The following is a 7,450-nucleotide window of genomic DNA, read 5'->3' as shown; positions in this document are numbered from 1 at the left end:
CAAGAGTTTTGTAGACTTTTTTCAGATGTTCACTCACCTCTCTCACTTACTTTGGGCTGTAAAAATAAGAAGCATTCAGATTTGGCGACAAATAATTTTACACCGAAAATTGGTAAATGGAAATGTGAAAAAACTTTGGATTTTAGAGATAATTTAGATGGAGAAATGATTGAGAAATTATTTTTTAAGATACAATCTTTACATAATGCAAAAGAAAACGCACAAAAACCGGAAGTAGATGAAGTAGTTTTTGATCTTTGTTATATTTTATTGAAATCGGCAGAAACTACTTTCGGTCTCACAAGTAACAAAGCACACAGACATTCAAAAAAGCAATGGTTTGATCTGAAATGTTTGAAAGCAAAAAAAGAATTCAGAAAATCAAAAAGACTGTGTAAAAAATATGGTTCAAATATATTTAAAGAAAGATTAAGGGTGAGTGAACTTTCCTTTAAGAAAACTATGGATAATGCTATTGTGAGATTTAATACAGATTTTCGAAACAAAATGAAAAACATGAGAACAAAAAATCCCAAAGAATTTTGGAAACTTTTTCATGGTAATAGGCAAAGAGATATTTCTAAAATTCCTTTGCAAAATTTGGTTGACTTAAAGATTTAAATACAAACAAAGATCATTCAGACGATTTTGTTATTACAAACGAGATAAATTCAGACGAAGTAAATGAGATGATTAACAAGGAAATAACTGCAGATGAAATAAGAAAAGCAGTAAAAAAAGCGAAAAATAACAAGTCTCCAGGTGATGATTTAATTATTAATGAATACATTTCATCTTCATTGGATTCTATGATTGACATTTATGTTTATTTCTTCAATTTGATTTTTGATACAGGTATTGTACCAGAGTCCTGGCTTTTTGGTAATGTTTTACCTATTTTTAAGAATAAAGGGAGTAAAATGGAACCAAAAAATTATAGACCCATAACACTGTTATCTTGCATTGGGAAGATATTCACATCTATTTTAAATGATAGATTAAGTACATTTTTCGATCATTATAAGATTTTACATGAGAATCAAGCTGGATTCAGATCCGGATATTCTACTAACGACCATATTTTTTCTCTCTATGTATTGTTTCAAGTATTGTTTTTAAAAAGAAAGAAACTTTACTGTGCGTTTGTAGATTTTGAAAAAGCCTTTGATTTTGTACATAGAAACTCTTTATTTTTCAAACTTCTACAGAACCACATAAATGGTAAATTTTTTAGAATTGTAAAAAATATGTATCAAGATACGAAATCCTGTATAGTACATAATAATGAAAAGTCTGACTTCTTTGCTTGTGATATAGGAGTTAGACAAGGGGAGAATCTCTCTCCTATATTGTTTTCTTTATATCTAAATGACTTGCAAGACTTTCTAGAAACTACAAATGTTAAAGGTTTAGAAACTATTAGTAAAGATATAGAAAACGAACTGATGGTTTATTTCAAAATGTTTATTTTACTGTATGCTGACGATACAATTTTGATGTCAGAATCAAATGAAGACTTACAATTGATGCTTAATGAATTTTGTGATTATTGTAAACGATGGAAACTGAAAGTAAATGTGCAGAAAACAAAAGTTATGGTATTCTCAAAAGGTCGACTGTCAAAGAATTTAAAATTTTATATTGAAGATTATGAAATCGAGATAGTAAATGAATATAAATATCTTGGAATTATTTTTTCAAAAAGTGGCTCTTTTTTGAAGACAAGAAAATATTTATATGGAAAAGCTACAAAAGCAATGTATGGATTGTTACAAAAATGTAGAAAGAACAATTTGTCTATTGAATGTCAATTAGATATGTTTGACAAAACTATTTTACCGATACTTTTGTATGGCTGTGAAATTTGGGGGTTTGAAAATTTAGAGTTACTCGAAAAAGTACATTTGCGATTTTGCAAACTTATATTACATTTGAAACAATCGACTCCAAATTTTATGATTTACGGAGAGCTGGGAAGATATCCCATTTCATTTCACGCAAGAGTTCGTATGGTAAAGTTTTGGTGTCGTCTTTTACATGGAGAAGAATGTAAAGTCTCTTCACTTTTATATAAGCTATTGTTCGTCTATTCTAATAATTATGGTTTGGAGAGTAAATGGTTATGTTTTATAAAAAGCACACTAGACAATTGTGGAATGTCAAATATTTGGAATCAGCAGGGTACTTTTTCTGCTCTGTGGATTTCTAAATGTGTAGAACAAAAACTGAAGGACCAATTTATACAGGAATGGTATGAAAATATGAATTCTACCTCAAAAGGTATATGTTATAGAATATTTAAAAAAGAATTTAAATTTGAAGAATATCTATCTATTTTACCATTGAATTGTATGTATATGTTTTGTAAATTTAGATGTGGTAGCCATCGTCTACCAGTTGAGACAGGGAGATGGCACAATCTGTCGAGAAATCATAGATTGTGTCGTATCTGTGGCTCGGCTGAAATTGGTGACGAGTATCATTATATTTTGTCTTGTAAATCTTTCATTAATGAAAGACAAAAATATTTACCGATATTTTGTTGGAAAAATCCAAACACCTTGAAATTATGTAATCTGTTTTCCTCAAATAATATTACTGTTTTAGAAAAATTATGTCGATATATTAAAGCTGTTAATGTGAAAGTCTCTCCTCCTGGTTAATGTATATCATTTTCCTCATACAGGCACTGTATATTATATTGTTGTATATACTTATTGTCTCTATAACTATGTCATTAGTTGATGAGAATAAAATTCATTCATTCACTGTATAATATAAGTAATTAAAATATTTACACTTCTTTTTAGTACGTTAGAGTTTGTGTAAGTAAAATGCCAGTATCTAACGCCCTTAATATGCAAATACAACCAAACATATATATCTGTGTTCATAAAAGAGGGACAAAAGATACCAGAGGGTCAAACTATTACATCGAAAATGAACTGACAACGCCATGGCTAAAAATGAAAAAGACAAAACAGACAAATAACATTACACAATATACAGCATAGAAAACTAAAGACTAAGCAACACGAACCCCACAAAAAACTGGGGTGATCTCAGGTGCTCCGAATCGGTAGGCAGACCCTTCTCTACATGTGGCACCAGTAGTGCTTAACTTGAGTGTAGGCTACTAATTGTTTGCCACTTTTTGCACATCAATTCGTATTTATTGATTTAATTCTAGGAGATATAATGCTTTTCCTATGTAGATATCAAACAACATACTATACAAATCCTTGAGTATTGTAAAAGGGGGAGAAAGGCTTTATATAGTGAGAGCTTTTGTCAATTTTTTTTCATTAAAATAAAGTATGGTACTATACAGGTTTCTATTTTTGTTCTTTAATTTTCATATCGGGTTATGTCAATACACCATTGTCCTATTAGGGTTATTTTACGTTTTTTCCCCTCCATTATACAAGAAAAGATACAACGAAAATCACCAATGCACAACAACGCAACAAGATACACCACATCACTAATCTTGATTCAAGGCAATTAAAAAAGAAACAAAAAAAAACATAATGATGCAAAGGATTTCCCCAAAAGTTTATTACATCACAACCTATTTATAGAATCAGAGACATATTATACAATAGCTTGTATTATATGTCTCTGATTGAATCGAGGCTGAAGTCTTTCTTTTTATTAGGCCTACAGAGATTTTTTTGTGTTGTTGGGTTGCTACCTTACTGACACTGATCAAACTTTTATAAAAAATTTAGAAAGGTCGCATTCATGAACGACGCACGCATGACCTTATCAAATATTTCAAAAACATAGTCTCATCATCTCCTGGTAATTATTTCAAAACTTTATGCTTTAAAATCTTTTATTTTAAATTCATTCCTCTGGTGCTTTTTTTTTCTGGTGACCATGTGTAATAATATATAAAACATGTCTATATAGATAAAAAAAAAAATTAAAAAAAATATGTTAACTCTTTCTGTGTCCGTTTTCCGTTTCCGCCGTTTAGCAACACCTAATCAGCATCAGTATCGTTCTCTTTTTTGGGATTATTTGTAGAATACACATACTTTTAATTGATATAAATCATATCTTAATTTTGATACTGCTCAACATTTGCATTATTTTCTTTTCGTTCTAAAGGTTCAGGTTGAGATTTCACATTATTGTATTGAAGTGCCGCATAAACACACATCGACAATATTGTCATTCCAATAAAAATATAGATGACCGATCCAATATAATGTGTACTATCAGATGGTAGAGTTGCACGACCACCAATGGTACTAAGTAATAAAAATACCATATATACAGCATCAATGTAGCTCACGTGTGTCAAAGACGAATAGATTACGCTTCCCATAAGAATATAAACGATTAAAACCGCCATTGCTATTATAAAAGGAATAATGGACCCCTCATAATCTTGCAACACTGTATTTTCATATGTTTCGGTTTCCATTAACATATTCATTTTATCACCTTTTTGTAAACTGCGTCTTTGTCGTGCAATTAGCTCCTGACATCGATTCCGCATAAGAAGACACACATGTGTGACAAAGGTGGATAGTCTCTTGCCAATGTCGGTAATGATTAGGGCAGTTAGTGGTATGCCTATTGCTGAATAGGTCATAACAAATACTTTTCCTTGTACAGTATGAGGAGTTATATGACCATATCCTACAATTAAAATATGCATATTATTTATAATCTTTGGTACTTGAAATGTTTATAACAAAGACAACTGTTTGATTTAAACAATTTCAAAATAGTGTGGATTGAACTGATACATGTCTTATAATATGATTGGTTAAAAGCAACCGCATGAAGACCGTGTATTTTTCAAACGTTGTTAGTAGGCGCGTGATTTGTTTCAATACACGGTCAGTAGGGGTGTTACGTTATGTCCCTTTGTAAAACAACACAGTGTTGATGAAAATCTGAAAGGTTTCATCAGGTCTGCAAAGATATTCAGTGATGATGAAAGATTGAAATACATAAAATTCATATAACACATTAAAAGCTTACAAGTTGTTTTTGTTGACATTTTCCTTTTGTACAGACCAATGTATAAGTAAAGTAGGGCCAAAACTTGATCACTATGATAAGCCACGTAGTCTCAATATCACATTTTAGATAGTCGGTAAGAGAAATTCGTAACATAGCCCACACTGAGTAACTAATATATTTAGTGCAAATGATCTGACCCTCCGAATATCGAAACATAATTAATGACACATTTATTCACAAATGCTCAACAGAAGCCTTCACAATTGATCGATATGGTATTTCCAATGTAGTGTAGTGTACTAAGTATACGGAAAGGAAACGAGCGCTGTACGGAGATTGATTCTGATTCTGAAACTGGTAAAGATGCCGAAACGAAAGACAGTTACCGACGACTGGTCTCCTGCCTATAAAACATAAACCAACTGGCGGAACAAACTCACAGACTGATTATCAATGTAATCAAAATATAATCACTTGTATAAAATTGAACTTAATTGTACTGCTCAACTTGATTATTTGGCGTCATAATTGACAATAAAACACTTTGTATTTGAATTATAATATTAAATTATAAAGATAGAAAATGTTTAAAGGTTGCCACAGAATTAAGATAACATATATATGAAATAATAAAAATGACAAATTTTACAAACATACAATAAACACTAAATATCTTATATGTACGCTATAAACATTAACAGATTAATTAAAATAATTGAAATGAAATATAGTTGTGAAGCATTCATGAACATAATCCTTTGTAGAGTTTTTCATACAAGTTTTATAAGATTAAAAAGTGACACCAAACAACTAATAAAAAAATGGGAATATAGAATTAAGAGTTATGCGAGTTTATAATAGAAATCAAGGTCATTATTTGTTGTTAATAATATTCAATAATATTAACATTTTACTCGAATTTAAATGATTGTAAATAATAAAATATTTATTTTCGAATTGTTCATGATAATTGCTCTATTTTTCACGAGATTATTTCAAATCGTTGCTTAATGACTACATAAATGTCGATCGGTTCTTATTATGATGGTTCTTATTATGATTGATTGATAGTTGCTTTACACCGCATCAGCGTTAAAAGGCTATAACACACGGCGATATTAACCCAATGTATATTAAATTGAAATATATTGCATATATATATACATACCTATTGTTGTTATCATTGCAACAAAGAAGAAAAGCGTTTCCCAGTAATTCAACGTATTATCGTTCTCACATTGATTTTCGTTGCTATCTCTTTTATGATCTTCAATGTTCATGTAAACAGCAGCACTCGTGAAAGTATACACACATAGTATAAACACAATACCTGGTGGTGACTTGGCCATACTCAGAAGTCGTTTTATATATACGCTGACCTCACACTTCATGGTAAAATACAAGGATTATTTTAAATCTTTCCAACATAAATTGAATGAATCTGTAATGACCGCGCTTACACAATTTGGATAAGTTATCGACAGACACATATGAATAATCCAAGTGTACTTGATAGTCAAATTTATTTTAGTACTAAGCGGACAAAACTGATTAAAGAACTGGTTGAATAAAAGAGTCGTTAAAAATCGTAAACGCACATTACCTAGAGATCAGCTGTCTGGAAAAAATTTAAATTACAACTGTAGCTAACCTATATAGGAAATACCTTTGTTCTAATTATAGTTTCAACCATAAAAGCGGAACGTTTTTAAAAGGTAGAAAAACATAATTATCACATTTTATGCTGTTTGTATACAACGAAAAAAATATTTCATCTAGTTCAATTGTTATCGGTCACAGTCACGGGACCTGTTAAAATAAAACTAAGACAGTAGATAAAGATAAAGAAATGTCTATATACAAGTATTATTGATGATCTTTTGATCATAATGGACACTTAAAAGAGCCTAAACTTGATTTTAAAGCATACTTAGATTATTAAAATATAAAAATCGATAAGGATAAATAATAAAAACCATAAAGTGTTGTATTCTTCCTTAAAAAGTATTTAGTGGAAATCTTTATTTAATTTTCGTAAATTAAATACATTTATGTTAAAAGCATTTTCATTTGAAAAAAAATGTTTTACTAAACAGTCAAGTTTAAAACGAAAATTGTTTTTTTGTGTCAAAATGACCTGACTTTTTTTCTAATTATGCAGAATTTATATCTGTTTCAAATTAAGAAATACTTAGCATGAGCGAAGTTTTATCCTGTCCAGTACTAAAGAAAAAAATTCACATAACATTTCATTGCTTTAACCATCAATGGAAGTTAACCAATCAAATTTCCCCCTTATTTAACCTGTGTACAAGCTTTATTAACCATGTAACCTCAAGTTTCCAAACTATTCTATAGAAACCCTTAATAAAAGAATATAAGGTGCTTTGAAATACTCAAGATATATATTTATGACCAGAAGATATTTGCAATACACGTATGCAAGATAAAGATACATATTTCTTAA

At 29.9% G+C, this 7,450-nt stretch overlaps 1 long non-coding RNA gene across 1 annotated transcript; it reads right to left on the bottom strand.

The window, feature by feature from the left end:
• Window positions 1-3,820: 3,820 nt before the first annotated feature.
• LOC139518447 (uncharacterized) lies at window positions 3,821-6,580 on the bottom strand. The gene is made up of 2 exons (XR_011663346.1): window positions 6,152-6,580; window positions 3,821-4,653 (listed from the first exon to the last, which is right to left on the bottom strand). It is a non-coding gene; the product is annotated as an uncharacterized lncRNA (long non-coding RNA).
• Window positions 6,581-7,450: the final 870 nt, after the last annotated feature.

Source organism: Mytilus edulis, chromosome 4 (assembly GCF_963676685.1).
Source record: "Mytilus edulis chromosome 4, xbMytEdul2.2, whole genome shotgun sequence".
Classification (NCBI taxonomy): Eukaryota; Metazoa; Mollusca; class Bivalvia; order Mytilida; family Mytilidae; genus Mytilus; species Mytilus edulis.
The sequence above is the reverse complement of the archived record's forward strand: the minus strand, read 5'-3'. Positions and strand labels throughout refer to the sequence as shown.